The sequence below is a fragment of the Orcinus orca genome, chromosome 11 (assembly GCF_937001465.1).
Source record: "Orcinus orca chromosome 11, mOrcOrc1.1, whole genome shotgun sequence".
NCBI classification, from domain to species: Eukaryota; Metazoa; Chordata; class Mammalia; order Artiodactyla; family Delphinidae; genus Orcinus; species Orcinus orca.
This window is the reverse complement of record NC_064569.1, coordinates 13,189,695-13,205,550: the sequence shown is the minus strand read 5'-3', so window position 1 is coordinate 13,205,550 and position 15,856 is coordinate 13,189,695.

The window sequence follows — 15,856 nt, the reverse complement described above, 5'->3', positions numbered from 1 at the left end:
GTTGAGTAGTAGAGAAGTAAGTTAGTAGGTTTGCAACAAAATAAAACAAGACAACTAAAATATATACTTGGAAGACACTTGTTTGTATTAACCTTTTGGGAAGCTGCTAAAATTAACATTAAGAATGATTCAGTTTATACTGCACAGAAAGGAAAAAACAAATTTGGAACTAAAAATGGTTTCATGCATTTAACTTATCTTTAAATTTAAAAGTTTACATGTTATATTTTAGGTTATATATGAATAAGACAGATGCTACTTGTGAGCTCTGGGTGTTCAAAGAAAATAGCTGGTAATCTACTTAGCTGAGGACAATAAGTTTTACCTTATGCTCAGAAAAAATCAGGAAGATACTTTTACCGATTTTACCAAAACAGCAGGATAAACTTCAAACTAATCTTTCTCTTTTAGAAAAACCACATATAAAAGTGAATGAATATAAAATCTTAATATAATTCCCTAGATTTGAAAAGCATCTTTCTTCCAAGAGCTTAAAGCAATTTGCTTTATGTTCTTATTCAGTCTAGAAACCCTTCTGTGACGAAGATATGCATTAGACAAATATATGCATAGACAAATATGTGTTTTTGCCCTCATTCTATGAATAGGAGAATTAATACTTGCTAGATTAAGACTGATTGGCTCAAGATTACAAAACTAAATCTAGATCTCCTGGTTTCGCGGCCAGATCTCTTTCCAAAGACTTTATTTACACTTTAAGCAATGCAGAAATCCCCTTTTCTCCCACTTGATTTCAGTGAATGACCTTGACTGCTTGTCAGGCAGATGCCATGCTGTCTTCTAAAAACTAGATTCTTTCTCCCTTCCATATCTCCATCATGTGGAATGCCCTTTCTCCCTTTGACGTATTCAAATCCTTCCTTCAGGTCCCATCTCATCTAAAACTTATCCTCTGACTAAAGAGGCTCAACTTCTGTTGGTTCAACCAAAAAAATGACTACATTCAACCAATGTGTTTAACCAACCATAACCATGATTCTGGTATGGTAACAATATCAGCATATTTCAGAAGAAAGTACACCATTAACTTGTCTTCTTTGAGGACAGGGACCATGTCTTAGTCATTCCTGTTTATTCAGTCCCTACATAGGGCCAGAAATACAGTAGACAATGAGTGTAAATGCTGGCTGAGAGAAGGTTGTTGTATAGACAGTGTTGATATATTGTCCTTTCTGAATATTTATGGAATAGTTGAAATATAGAACAACTATTATTATACACTTATGTTAATATGTTTAAATCACAGAGCACAATATCAATTCAGTTGATGGTAAATAAAGCTGGCAACTACCTCACAACCACTGCTGGCTCCCTGCCCATCCTACAATGTCTTTGATGTCTGTCAACTAGGTTATGATGGTTAAAGATGTGAGGAGTCTTTTTAGTTGTGCCCTCACCACATCACACCACTACTTAGTCTCTAGCTCCATTCCCTGGGGTTATCCCCCTTTCCACTCTTTTGGTTATTCTCCACCAGCTGCTTGTATATTACCAAGTCCTCACTGGATTTGGAGCAGGGATATAAGAGTGGAGGCATGTGGTGGTAGATTGTAAGATGGCAGTTGAGGTATCTGCTTCGTCTTTCTGGCCATGATCATTTTTTCCTCCCTTTTCCAATATCTTCAACTCTTCTGAACTGTCAGACAGGAATTAGAGCTTTCCAGGTGGTTATGGGTTTTCCGTTTTACTGTACCATTTGACCTGTGGCTCGCTATGTACCTAACAAGGAATCAGACACATAGTAGATGCTTGGTAAACACTAATTAACTCATCAGCCCCCTGGAAAGGGAGTTCAACAGAGGCACCTCTGAAATACCAGAAGGAAGTGCCAAGGTGACTGATGTTAATAAGAATTTCTATTCATCCCCCAAATCAGCAATAGAATTGCTATTTCCAAAATCAATTCTTAACCAACATAAACCCAATCTAGCAAGCCATATTTCTATTTAGTTCAATTGCTGTCTATTCTACTCCTCTTAGAAGCATAAAAAATGCTTTTTAGTAGGAATCACAGAACCATAAACTTCCTACTTTTCCAGCTTCTTGGCTAACTGGAATAGGAAAACAGAAATGGTATTGCCATTAAAACTGAAGTTATGTAAGAGATACTGAGATCATCAAAAGCACTGGGATTCATTTATCTATGAATAATTAAGAATCAAGTTTAAAAAGTGTGTTTTAAAAGATGGCAGATCCCCAATAGCTTAGAATCTTCAGCAGTTGCATTTTTAAAATTACGTTCATCAGCTTCAATACAAAAGACAAAGCTTTCAAACAGAACTCATTGATTCTCTTACTCTTCCTTTTCACTGTTCATTAAAAAAAAATAGGTGTGGGAGTCTCTCACCCATTTTTATGAACATTCTTTAACATTCATTGAACAATTCATGTATATGCTAAGCCTTGTTAGGGAGATAGCATTGGTTTTGCATTTTCCACGGTCTTGCAAAGGCACCTTCTGAGACATTTGTTACTGTAATCCATAAATGGATCATGATTGTACCCTTTGTTTCACCTTAAGCCCAAAGCAGCTCAAGTTAAATGCCAAGCTTCTCTGAGTTACAAATTTAGAATCTCTCCCAGGTGCTTGCTCGCAGGGTGCATTAGCCCACTGCCCGGGTTGATTAGCACGCTCTCTCCAAGTAGTATAGTGACTACCATATGCGCTTATCATTTATATACTTATATTCATTTTATTCTTATCCCAATAACGACAGCTTTCATGTAAAATGAAAGGAGAAAATGCGATTAATTTCTCAGTACACCTTTCACATCATGCACGAGCACACGGGCTTCTGAATCAAACACGTGTCTTCTCTGAATTTGGATTTTAGTCTCATTATTATTATTGCTCGCATTCAAAAATAATCTGAAGATAATCATTTGTTGTGTCTTCAGAAATGGTCAAGCAATAAAGCTGGCAGTGGGGTAGGGACAGCAAAGGAAAGGGGATAGAGGTTTCTGATTTGTCAGTGAGGGGAAAAGCAATGACAATGAAAAATTAAGCCAGTCATCTGACCTAAGACAATGCTTGTTTTCAAGCTTAATCATTGGAGAATATATCAGAGGTATGTATTCAGCTTTGGGGTCAAGTAATTTTGAAAGTCCATTTTGGTGTGGATAGCCAAGAGCCTTAACAAGTTTGAATGAAATCCAACAAGGGCAAACTCTTTTAAGTATGTATTCTATTGGTTCAGAAATAACAGGGTGGATGGCAGGTGGTAATGCAACTCCCCTCTCAAGAAATCTAAAATTAGAAATCTTCCTTACAGTTCTTCACCTGGAGCTGCAAAGACACTTTTGCATGTCCTGTCAATTTAATGACATTTTTCCTTCTTGCTATTGGGCATACAATGGTTAAACAGAAAACAATTTTTGAGCAGCTGCCGCAAGTAGGGTGGGAAGGATGAGAAGATGTTTACTGGTGTTACTCAAGGAATGTCATGTTGTTTATAGTTAACAGTCGGCGAAGGATGCCTTTCCAACTGGAACTTGCTCAGGAGGGATCCTTTCTGTGGAAGGTTGTGGAACAAATCTCTCACTCTGGTCCGGGAGGGCACAGAATGCTCAGGTTAGACACAGAGCTGCTGAGCACCTTATTTCCCTATAGAAATAAGATGACAGAGATTGCTACTTAAAATTAACTTGAGGCCACTGCATTCTTCATGATTTGCGAATAGCAAATAGCAGCACAAACCACGAAGCAAGGACATGACCAGTCAAAACACACAGAACACAGTCAAGAATGGTGTAGGAGGAATGTCAGCGATGCCGGAAAACTGATACGCTAGCTAGAAATCCACAAAATGGCTCTCATCGGTTCTTAGAGAGGAATATGAAAAATTAGTATGAGAAGCCCAAAGTATTACTTTTATAATTGCATATATTTATGCTTAATTTAATTCACAGTATAGTGAATAGAATTCTCCTTCCAGAGTGTGTGGTCAGACATGCCAAAACTTTCTTTGGCTGTGTTCCTAATGCCCTCCATTTAGAGCAGGGTTTCTTAACCATAGCATGATGGATATTTTGGACCAGAAAATTCTTTTTGTGGGTGGAATGCCCTGTACATTGTAGGACGTTTAGCAGCATCCTAGGCCTCTACCCACTTTATGTCAGCACTAACCCCATGGGAGTGACAATAAAAACATCTCTAGACATTGCCAAATGTCCTGGGGAGGGAGGGATGCAGAGACTAGATTGCTCCCTTTGAGAACCACTGATTTAGAGGGATATATAAGCCTTATCTTATACTAAAGTCAAGATTCTAGCCGACAGATTTGAAAATTGTCTAGTAGAAATATGGATGGAATCTTGGCAAGGTTTATTTCTGACTATACATGCTTCATGTAAAAGGCAGGGATTGATTTCAGCTAGAAGAAACATTTGTGCTAAGGAAGTTCTTTTTGCCTTCATGGAAAAACTAACCTACAAAATGTAAGGAGTTAAGGAACTGACTCAAGGATTTCCAGATGTCATCGGAGCTTGGCTCAAAGTAAACATTCCATCACTTATTTTCAGAAGGGATGACGTTTTTTTAGTTTGTTTTTGGCTTTTTTTTTTTTTTGGCCTCTCCATTTGCTGCCAGTTCAGTACAAAGCCAATTGAAATAAACCATTTTCAACTGCTTACCTACTTAAACAGCATTTTAAAAACTCATTAACCCTCTAAGCATCTCCATTTGGTTATTTTTAGTTATCCATGGCCATGTAGGATTTCACTATTCCCCAATAAGGATAAAAACAAATTAAAAAGAAAAATCTCCAAAGACACTAGCCACTTCAGGAAGAGTTTATTAAATTAGCAGTTGAGGGGGTTCCCTGGTGGCTCAGTGGTTGAGAGTCCGCCTGCCGATGCAGGGGACACGGGTTCGTGCCCTGGCCCGGGAGGGTCCCACATGCCGCGGAGCGGCTGGGCCCGTGAGCCATGGCCGCTGAGCCTGCGCGTCCGGAGCCTGTGCTCCGCAGCGGGAGAGGCCACAACAGTGAGAGGCCCGCGTACCGAAAAAAAAAAAAAAATTAGCAGTTAACACATCAGCACCTTGGAGGGTGGAAATGTCATGTGATAGATACCATCTCCAGCCTCTAAGACTCACCGTTTTTCAGCTCAGGTAAGTAATCAGTTGTGCAGGTATTTGCCCAAATTATTTAAAACTCTTGATTTCTAAATATTGAGAAGATCTGGTTCAAAACAGGTGGTCACATTGTTAGTGGTATTCATAGTTTGGGCAGTATTGCTAATTAACAGATTCATTTTGACCCTCAATTTTTTTCTTGGTTGTCAAGGAGGTAAGAGAAAAGCTGTTTTATAAGTACCTTTTATGGGCCAGGTGAGAAGTTGGCTGACAGAGTATACAGATTTTATGCACTTAGAATTACTCGAGGGATTAAAGTAGTCTTAGAGAAGAATGTGCATAATTTATATAATCTCAGAGGAAAGTCTTTTATATTCGCTTAGGGAGAGGCAAGGAACGGATGAACAGAGGTGATGGGCTTAGGGAACACCAGGAATTTGATATGACTGGAGCATTAGAGAGGTATGTGTGTGTGTGTGTGTGTGCATGTGTGTGTGTGAGTGTGTGTTCATTTGAGCTCTACACTTGGTAAGTATTCTGTTCATTGCATCTACCTATAACTTCAGAGATGTATCAAGGATGAATTTGTCTCTGTAATAGTTTTTCCACAACACTGGTGAGTTGTCAGGGAAGATACAAATTTGTAAGCCTATATTCTGGTCCACCCATTAATCACTCAGCATAGGATTATTCTGCTACCATCAATGGTAAATTTAGTATCAAATTAGATAGTGTTAGATTGTCTTCTGGACCTGTAAACTGAACTTTTGTAATAAATACATTTTTATCTAGACTTTGAACTACAAGCCAAAATTAAAGGTTTGGATTTTTTTGTTTGGTTTGGTTTTCTGTTTTTTTGTTGTACAGCCCAAATTTCTCCCTATTTTCCTCATATGTAAAAATCACAGCATTAAAAAACTGAGTGTTAGTTGCATAAGAAAATTTTGTATACAGAAATACCATAGATAATTATCATTCACTAAAATAATTTTAACAAAACTGGTTAGCTTATTGATTGATAAAAATATTAATAAAATAAACAGGTAAGGGTGATTCAATTTTAATACCCCGTAGTGTAAGATTACCAACTGAGAAAACAATTATTCCCCTAAATAATGGTTTGTGTTCATGTTGTATATTTCTGCTGTTCTCCAATGTCCTCAATATCGGTCACTGCCGGAGGCACGTGTTAGACAAGACAGACAAATGGTCTGATCTAGAATGGCAAATTCTATGTTTCCTTAATACAGTCTCCTGGAATGACAGCAGTTATGTATTTTTAAGTCGGCTCTTCCATTATGGCGATAAATGGTTATTTAAATACAGTCAGGTTCAAATTACACTAGTGGAAAATGCAGCAGGAAAAAGTATCAAAGACAAAGAACTTTTAAATAAATCTCATTTCTCCTCCCGCCATATGAGGTAATTTCCATGCCAGACGGCAGATGTTTATGCTGGTACTTCAAAGAAGTAAAAATTAAATGGATCTCAAAACTTAATTATTTTTAGTATAAAAATGCTCTCCAAAAAATGGGAAGTTTAGAATGATCTCAAAAACTCAGGATCTTAATATATAATTTTAATTTAGGAAAAAATAGTCAACTCTTAAGTCATTCAATTTTTTTAGAGTCCATTATTGAATTTTGATATTATTTTTCAATCAATTTAAAAAATGCCATTTTTTCTAGAAGGGATGGCCAAAAATCTTCAAAGGACTATATTTTAATGTGTAATGATTCAATCGGCTCTTTAAAACTGAGCAACAGATGAGGTGTTTAGACACTGTTAATCATTGTCTATATCAGTATAAATCAGAAAAGTTACCTATACAAGGCTGTTATTTTTTTTTTTTTTTGCGGTACGCGGGCCTCTCACTGCTGTGGCCTCTCCCGTTGCGGAGCACAGGCTCCGGACGCGCAGGCTTCAGCGGCCAAGGCTCACGGGCCCAGCCGCTCCGCGGCATGCGGGATCCTCCCGGACCGGGGCACAAACCCGTGTCCCCTGCATCGGCAGGCGGACTCTCAACCACTGCGCCACCAGGGAAGCCCCAAGGCTGTTTTTTTATGATGAGGATCAACACAAGGCAAAAAACAGAGAATCTTCCCGAAACAAACAATTGCTACATGAGCAACTCCTGTTTACCCAGAGGAAACAAATCAACTTACCAGTGAGAAACCTCTTCTTGCCTTGAAAGCTTAGTATGATGGAGAAAAATTTTATTAATATAACATGTAAATTAATTGATCAAAAAAGCAAACTTGACCTGGTTGTTATACAGAGACTTTTCTGTAAATACATTAACACTGATCAGAAATAAATCCTGTTTTCTTGATCTAAAATGCAGGATAAACATTTTAGCAAATATTTCTGGAAATCCCAGCTGAAGGACAGCTCTAAGCCCAAATAACTCTAGCAGTCCTTTAAAACTTTTGTATTTGGAAAAATCCCCCAAACATTTCTTTTTGTACTATAAACAGTATAGAACAATGCCCAATTATGGGAAAATAATATTTAGATTAGTAAATTATAGTGAAACATTCTCATTATTAGTCGTAGGAACTAGAAAATCTGTAATATTCTTGAACTTCTGAATTCTGAACAATTAAGTCAACAAACCTCAACTGAGCCCCAGTGATGAGTTTCCTGTTTTACTATGTATAGAAATATAATTTCTGTGTAAGCAGAAACATGAAACAATCTCTATCCTCAATTTGTTTACAGTTTTTTTGGTGAAGACCTGGAGGCTTTTAGAAAAAGAAGATATTTTCATTAACCAAGGCTAGTTTCAGCTTCAGTTTTTGTTCTTTTACAAAGCCTAAAATACATTCCTGTTGAATTTATTTGAGGCAGAGTTACAAATTGCACAAGCAACAAAGGGTAGCTTACTCTGATTATCTGTGAGATGCTGACTTCTGAGGGCACAGCGCCACTCTACAAAGAAGACTTAAGCCTTGACAAGTTTTGCCCATAATTTACTCAAGAGCAGGCATCCTTAACACATCCTTGATGTTCTCCACTCTTCAGTCGGCCACAGACACTCTCACAGGTCAAGCCAAGCTGCTTTCTTAGATTATCACAGTCCTAGTGGAGGATAATAAGTGGGTCCATGGATTCTAGAATGGCAGCTATGGAAAAGAGCATTTTGCATTTTTGTGAGTTAGAGTGCTAGCGAAGCTGCAGTAACAAAGCGACCACAAAATACAATCACTCAAATAAAACAGGACTCTAGCTTTCTCACATTTAACAGTGCAGAGATGGGGGAACTTACACGCAGCTTTCCCCATCTAGATTCCTTCTGCTTTGTTTTCTACCATTTCTAAGTGTTGCTCATCTCGCATGGGTGAAGCAGGCTCACCACTACCCATGAAAATGTGAGAGAAGTAAAAGACAAGCAGTTTGATTGTTAAAGAAATGACCTAGACATTGAACATATTATCTAGCTGCTAGCAAGACTGAGAAATGTAGTCCCTAGCTAGACAGCCATGTGCCCTGCTAAAACTGGAGTTGGGAGCTAGGGAGGATTCTGTTCTTACAAAAAAGAAGGGGTAAATAGACACTGGGAGGGGGCAGGGCAACTAGCAGTCTGTACCTTTAGCATTTAATAAATGGTTTATAAAATAATGCTTTTGATTAATCTAACTTCCAACAAATATTTCCTGAGTGCCTACTCTGTATACAGCACTGCACTAGGCTCCACAAAGAATTTTAACTATATACAGATTTTTACTCAAAAGAAACTCTTGATATTTGTAGAGACATAAGTTTTATACACTGAATACCACCAATAATATTATCGATAATGTTGCTAATAACGTAATATTGTAGGCGCTCAATCAGTGGTGCAGAAAGTGTGTGATATTAGTATTCAGTATTCCTTTCCTGAAAGGAAAACTAAAGGAAAAGGCAGCAGCCAGCTCATGGATGCCCATTCTTCTTTTGCACTTTTCACCTAATAATAACAAGGACCCAATACAAATAAGGTCATTTCAGTCTTCAAATAGTAAAATTATCTTAAAAAAATTATATATATGAAGTTGTACATTTATGTGTATATATATGTATATAAAGTGACCGAGGGCATGCTTATTTTTATTAATTTTGGCATAGAGATTACGCCTATACTACTCACCTTTTAGTTAAACAGCATCCGTTCTTATTGTTAGTGAGGATGAATCAATCAACTGCATTCTCTAATGATGGAAGCAGATGGAAATAGAATGAGCTTCTGAATCTTCCTCAAGGGCATTGTAGAGAATGCTGCACCCTTAGCTGAAAATTGCTCAATTTCGCAATGGGGTTGGCCAATGTAGACATAGTCTTATATTTTCACTAATTTTGAATTAATACTCTAGAAACCAGCAGCTGACAATGAGCCTGAACAGTTGGTTTAACACCTGAGGCCTCTTTTAAGAGACCATTCTCATCACAGTCAAACAACAGGAGGATATATTAGAGGGGAAATGAGTGCATTTTCTCTAAGACCACTTAAGTAAGAGTTTCTCTTGAACTAATTAAGATTCAATTCTATTTCAGAAACTAATGTCTGAAGCAGACATTCTGTTTGGGAATAATTAATAAACGAAAGCAGAAGGTTCCAGATCACTCGAAATGGTACTTTTTTGCCTGGTGGATGTTCAATAAAAATGCTTGTTGAAAACAATTAAGTAGAGAATAATATTTTAGACATAATAGCAAACGTTCGAGGTGAATGATTATGGTATATAGAATTATTAATAAGATCTAAGAACTTTTTTAAAGCGGAATAACAGACACCCTTGACCATTAAAAACATCCCTGATCCCTTCAACGTTAAGATTTCAGCTCTTAACAGTTCTTAGGTATCTGAGGGGAGCAAAAGACTGCAAGCTGACTGGTTTTATTTTTTCAGAATAGATTGTGTATAATATGAATTATCATTCCATTTCGAAAGGAAAAATATTTAAATATACATATAAAACTTACATTTTGGATGTGATGGTTCATGCAACCCAATTGAAAAAGATGAGCTGGTCTAAACCAGAAAAATGCTAACGTAGCATGGAGGGAGATATTTTTGCCTGGCAATTTCAATAAGCACTCAAAAGTTGTCTGAGTTGTACTTTGCAGTTCATATAATAAATTTCTACACATGTAAGCAGTAGGCCAGGAAGCACTGTCTTGCCTTTCACGTAAAGCATCTTTCACAGAATCTTGAAGGGGGATGTTACATTTCTCTTCTAGTGATAATCATACCACGTGAGATTAGTGACTGCCAAAAGCCCTTAGATTTGTATTTTATATCATATGACAACCCCAAGTTTTTTTCAAATAAAGAACCCTCTCTGTGATGCTCCCTGTCATTTTATTTTAATAGCAGAAAGAGTCATTCACCAAAGTCATCTGCCACCCACTATGACGTCTCAGTGTCACTCTGCCTTCTACAAGTTGCATAGAACTGGGATTATTGGGGGAGAAGTGGTAGTTATCAGTGCTACAAAATTGTGGGAAATGTGAAATCTTCAGGAAAAAAAGGGGAAACATCAAAATGTTCAATATTCAAGATTTCAGGGTAAGCAGGTTTTTAATACCTGACACAAAAGAGAAGGTGTGTCAAGAGAAAGAAACATAGAGTTAATTGCTTAACTCCTCCTTTATCTCTGTTACCAGTTTCCATCCAGAGGAAACATATACCTAATTGGGATTCTTACAGTTTTGGGCAGTGGTTCATTCTGTCCCACGCTGATGTAAACAATATCCTCTGCTTTAACTGTCCTAGGAGACTCATTCTTCTTCTGTTCAAGTAGCTCACGTCTAATGACCTCAAAATAGCAATCTTTTCTTCTTCAGTGTAGTATCAAAACCTATCTTAAATCAAGGTTTATGAATTTAAGGTTTGATGACAAAAGTAAGCTATATTAGTCAAGTTTTAATAACGACATTCTCAAAAGTGTCAAAGTCCAATTACAAGTCAAATCATTATGCTGTATACTTCACCTTATACGTACTGTATGTCAATTGTATCTCAATAAAACTGGGGAAAAAAATTTTAAGTTCAATTGCATACAGTCAAATCCTTCACTTTTCATCACACTCATTATGATTAACTTAGATAGCTATTTAAAGATGTCGGGTTTCTGTGAGAGGGATTGGGGGCAAAGATCCTGAACCATTCATAAATCTCGTTTTTCTTTTTCCAGGGCACAAAATTACACTACAGTTGCCAGCCTCCTTTGAGGTTCAGTATGGCCTTGTAAATTCTGGTCAACACGTGTGAGCAGAAATCAGAAATGGTGCATGTCTTTTAAAAAATGTAATAACTAGGGCTTCCCTGGTGGCGCAGTGGTTGAGAGTCCACCTGCCAATGCAGGGGACACGGGTTCGTGCCCTGGTCCGGGAAGATCCCACATGCCGCGGAGCGGCTGGGCCTGTGAGCCATGGCCGCTGAGCCTGCGCGTCCGGAGCCTGTGCTCCGCAAAGGGAGAGGCCACAGCGGTGAGAGGCCCGCGTACCGAAAAAAAAAAAAAAGTAATAACTAGTAATCAGTTTATTATAATCATTCTTTTTTCTTTTTCTTTTAAATTTTATTGAAGTATAGTTGATTTACAATATTGTGTTAGTTTCAAGTGTACAGCAAAGTGATTCATTTACACACACATATGTATGTACTCTTGTTCAGATTCTTTTCTATTACACGTTATTACAAGACATTGAATATAGTTCCCTGTGCTATAAAGTAAAAGCCTTTTGTTTGTCTATTTTATATATAGTAGTGTGTATCTGTTAACACCATTTTCCTAACTTATCGTTCTTAAACATAGAAGCAAGTGTCTTTAAGTATACACAAATATCTCCATTAAAATGAATTTTCAATTACCAGGGGGGAGGGGGGGGAGGGATAAACTGGGAGATTGGGATTGACATATACACACTACTATGTATAAAATAGATAACTAATGAGGACCTACTGTATAGCACAGGGAACTCTACTCAATACTCTGTAATGGCCTATATGGGAAAAGAATCTAAAAAAGAGTGGATATATGTATATGTATAACTGATCACTTTGCTGTACAGCAGAAACTAACACAACATTGTAAATCAACTATAGTCCAATAAAACTTTTTTTAAAAATGAATTTTCATCCTTATATCCAGAGAGACCTAAACAGTTTAAAAACTGAGAACACTTACAAACCAAAAGATACGAAAGAGAAAGGCTGAAAGGACTAAGGTTGAAGGGGTGAGGAGATGTAAAATTGGGAGCAAAGCCCATCACACTTTATGGAGTAAGAGCTCCAATTCATTTAAATATTAACCAGTTAAATTTAGATCTTAAAATACAAGATGTGGGTAGAGTTGAATCTGGTTGATCATACTTTCCCATCAACTGCAGTTCCTTCAGAGTAAAATGAATAGAGAAACGGCTCCATGTATTCACCTTGCCTCTTATAAATTTTGAGTTCAAAGGATTCTGCTTAAAAACAATCTCCTACTGGGTCAGTGGAGCTTTTCTTCCTTGTCTAAGCACACATCTTTTCACCACGCTCCACTTTGCCATTATCCAAATTAAAGTTCAATAAGGAAAGCTTCTAGTCGTGCATCTAGGATACATCTGGAGCCCAGGTTGGTCACACAAACACTGCTCTGCTAAGAGGTCACGTTGATGCAGGAGTACAGTATTTCGAGTTTGTTTTTCCAAGTCTGTAGAACACACAGCACTGCTGTATCAGGTAAACATGTGCACGGGAGAAAATGAGGCATGGGCTCAGAGAAAGCAGTCCAAGGGAAATCAAAAGGACTTTCTCTTTGAGAATTCCCCGGTCTTCGTTTGTAAGGTATCCAATAATTTAATTACATCACATATATAGCAGAGGACTGCTAAGATCTGGGCCGTGGAGGGGCCCCAAGATGGAAGGGTCCTTGGTGTCAGTGTCAGCACATAGAGCCTCATACCAGTCAGGAACGTTGAACTGACTGTCACTTGAGCAGAAAACACATAACTGTCATGTTCAGGGGCCGAAAGGTTGAGGTTATTTGTCACAGTAATACCAATGAGTACCATTGTATAGGAATTCAGGGAAGACGGCCTGGTTCGGGAAGGCCTGCCTTCCCGTACTCTACGATGGAATTACAACAATTGATAGCTTGCTGATTGGGCGTTACACTTGCCCTTTAGCAAAACACACACAGCCCTTGCTTAATTATTTCACAGGGATCTTAGAGTTACATTTTTAATCATATAATTTTCTGAAAATATATCACCATAAAGGTGAAAGAAATCACTCTTTCATCAGAAAAACTACCGATTTTTCCAAAGGAAGAAAAGCAACAGAAAAACTTTTCTCTAGTTGCTACCAGCCCGGGAGAAGAAGGAAGATAAATCATGGAAGCTTTTTCTATCCATGTCATTAGATGTATTAAAGTGGGGAAAATAAAACTGTAATAGGAGAAATGTTCATTTGTGTTTCGACTGCATTGTTTCATGATAATTACTATTAAACATTCACTATATGCCCGACAGTGTAGGAAGTGCTTTTACATAGATTTTTTTTTTTTTTTTTTTTTTTCTGTACGCGGGCCACTCACTTCTGTGGCCTCTCCCGTTGCGGAGCACAGGCTCCGGACGCGCAGGCTCAGCGGCCATGGCTCACGGGCCCAGCCGCTCCACGGCATGTGGGATCTTCCTGGACCGGGGCACGAATCCGTGTCCCCTGCATCGGCAGGTGGACTCTCAACCACTGCGCCACCAGGGAAGCCCTACATAGATTCTTTTCCATAAATCTCATGACCTATAAAGTTAGTAGTATTTTTATACCAACTTTACAGATGAAGCTTATAATAGTTAAGTAACTTGCTCACAATCCCATAGTCAGTGATGAAACTGACATTCGAACTTAAGCTAATTCATTGAAATAACTTATTATCCTCTTAGTTTCAGTTGTCCCCAAAGCAACCCCACTTTATGTTTTTTTCTCCCTATTACTTGATCACTTCTATTTTGTTTCACTATTAATTATTCAATAGTCACTTGACCCATTTATCCTACATCATCTTCCTCTGAATATTCTCTTAAATCTCTTCCACTGTGCAAGTAGGTCAAATAATCACCAACGCCATATGATTTAAGAGACACCAAGAAGGCTTCTTGTTTTATACTATCTCCATTAACAGCCTGACATAGAGCCTAAAAGTTACCTTTTCAGAGCGGTTTATTACGGTTAAGGGACTGCATCTATTAAAACACAAATGCCCCCATGAGTGTTCATTCATTTAATTATCCACTCAATAAAGACTTGTTTTTTAAAAAGCCATTGCAATTTAATCTGAAATTAGATATGAGATTATTTACCAACGACGGAGCTCAGAGAATAGTGATGAGAAGTGATTAAGCTGGAGGTGATTAACAACAAAAACCACAACACCCAGAACATGAAGCATTGCTCCAAAAAAGCTGACCTGAATTAGACACCATCATGGGAAGCACTGAGCGAGCAGTCTCAAGCAGCCTGGGACTGAGGCACTCAGGATGAGAGTGCCTGGGAGGAAAAGAGATCACTGGAAGAGAGGACAGAGATCTTAAAAGGAAAGTAGGGGTATGTGAGAGAAAATGTTCAGCAACTTTCCTTTGGCTCTAGACCCATCTGTGTTCTGGGTACCGCCCCTCAGCTCGCCCTCCATGAACTCTGACCCTCCAACCAAACACATGGCCTCTAGAGTTCCCTCAATTTCTGATTTCTTCAGCAGAAAATTGCCACGCCAGACTTTTCACTCACCATTTCATTGAACGATAAGAATAGCTCAAGTGGACGTTTAGTTTTTCATCCAGACCATTGCAAGGGGACACTACAAGAAACTGAGGCTATCCCAGGCGACCCAGATATATGTTGTCCTACGAACAACTAACTTTTATTGAGAGCTCCTTCTGTACCAGGCACTATGTTAAATTCCTTACGTGGACTATTTCATTTAATCCCCACATCAACCTTACATATGAAGCGTCTTCCACTACTATCCTTATACCACTGAGGAAACGGAGATCTAGAGAGATTTAGTAACATTTCCAATCCATCTAGCCTTTTATTTCTATAACACAAGTGGTTAAAAACTGTAGCATTCAAATTCATAAACTATGCCTCTTCCATAGTCCCATATGAATCATTATTCCTGTTTTAGATTGTTTAAGCAAAGCTCCCTTGTAGAATTTCCCCATAGAAAAGACATGACCCAAGGCCATATTCAAAGTAAAATTTCCTGCTGGGCTTTATGTATCTCATCAAGGTCCCCGAGGGCTAAAGACGTAGTTGAGAAGCTGAGTTCCAGAACTCTTTGAGATATTCTAGCGAAAACCTGCACCCCATTCTAAATCAGGTAAGATTCTTGATCTGACATTATCTTCCCATTTCTCCACCATTTCGGAGCTCAGTCTAATTAGAGGTTACTCAGTAAGGAAAATCCAAAAATAAAACTTGGCTCTGTACTATGGTTAAATTAATGTTAAATAATAAAAATCGGACAGAAAGCTTTTAATTCCACTTTCTTCCTCCCTCTACCGCATTGTGCCAAGTTAGAGGGTCCCGGGCAGCTGGTAATCCAAACACCCCAAAACTCACGGGATTAGCAGAAAGTTTCTTAGATGATGGTATTATTATCCTCACACTTCTTGAGGTGTAAAATTTCCAGGAGGTTGGGAATCCTCAAGAGTTTACTATTCATCATTTGATTAGGAAATGAATGGAAGAGACAAATAAGAACTGATTTCTTGAAGAATTGTCATAAAGTTTTA